The sequence below is a fragment of the Bison bison genome, unplaced genomic scaffold (assembly GCF_000754665.1).
Source record: "Bison bison bison isolate TAMUID 2011002044 unplaced genomic scaffold, Bison_UMD1.0 scf7180017864146, whole genome shotgun sequence".
In the NCBI taxonomy this organism is placed as follows: domain Eukaryota; kingdom Metazoa; phylum Chordata; class Mammalia; order Artiodactyla; family Bovidae; genus Bison; species Bison bison.
The window spans coordinates 5,810,310-5,811,042 of record NW_011494718.1 but is presented as its reverse complement, the minus strand read 5'-3'; positions in this window follow the sequence as shown (position 1 = coordinate 5,811,042).

Here is a 733-nt window from a genome sequence, read left to right as displayed (position 1 = left end):
AATGTCTGCTGGATTATCGAAAAAGCAAGAGAGTTCCAGAAAAACATCTATTTCTGCTTTATTGACTATGCCAAAGCCTTTGACTGTGTGGATCACAATAAACTGTGGAAAATTCTTAGAGATGGGAATACCAGACCACCTGACCAGCCTCTTGAGAAACCTCTATGCAGGTCAGGAAGCAACAGTTAGAACTGGACATGGAGCAACAGACTGGTTCCAAATAGGAAAAGGGGTACGGCAAGGCTGTGTATTGTCACCCTGCTTACTTAACTTCTATGCAGAGTACATCATGAGAAACGCTGGGCTGGAAGAAGCACAAGCTGGAATCAAGATTGCCAGGAGAAATACTAATAACCTCAGATATGCAGATGACACCACCCTTATGGCAGAAAGTGAAGAGGAACTCAAAAGCCTTTTGATGAAAGTGAAAGTGGAGAGTGAAAAAGTTGGCTTAAAGCTCAACATTCAGAAAACTAAGATCATGGCATCTGGTCCCATCACTTCATGGGAAATAGATGGGGAAACAAGTGTCAGACTTTATTTTTTGGGGCTCCAAAATCACTGCAGATGGTGACTGCAGCCATGAAATTAAAAGACGCTTACTCCTTGGAAGAAAAGTTATGACCAACCTAGATAGCGTATTGAAAAGCAGAGACTTTGCTTTGCCAACAAAGGTCCATCTAGTCAAGGCTGTGGTTTTTCCAGTGGTCATGTATGGATGTGAGGTTTACCT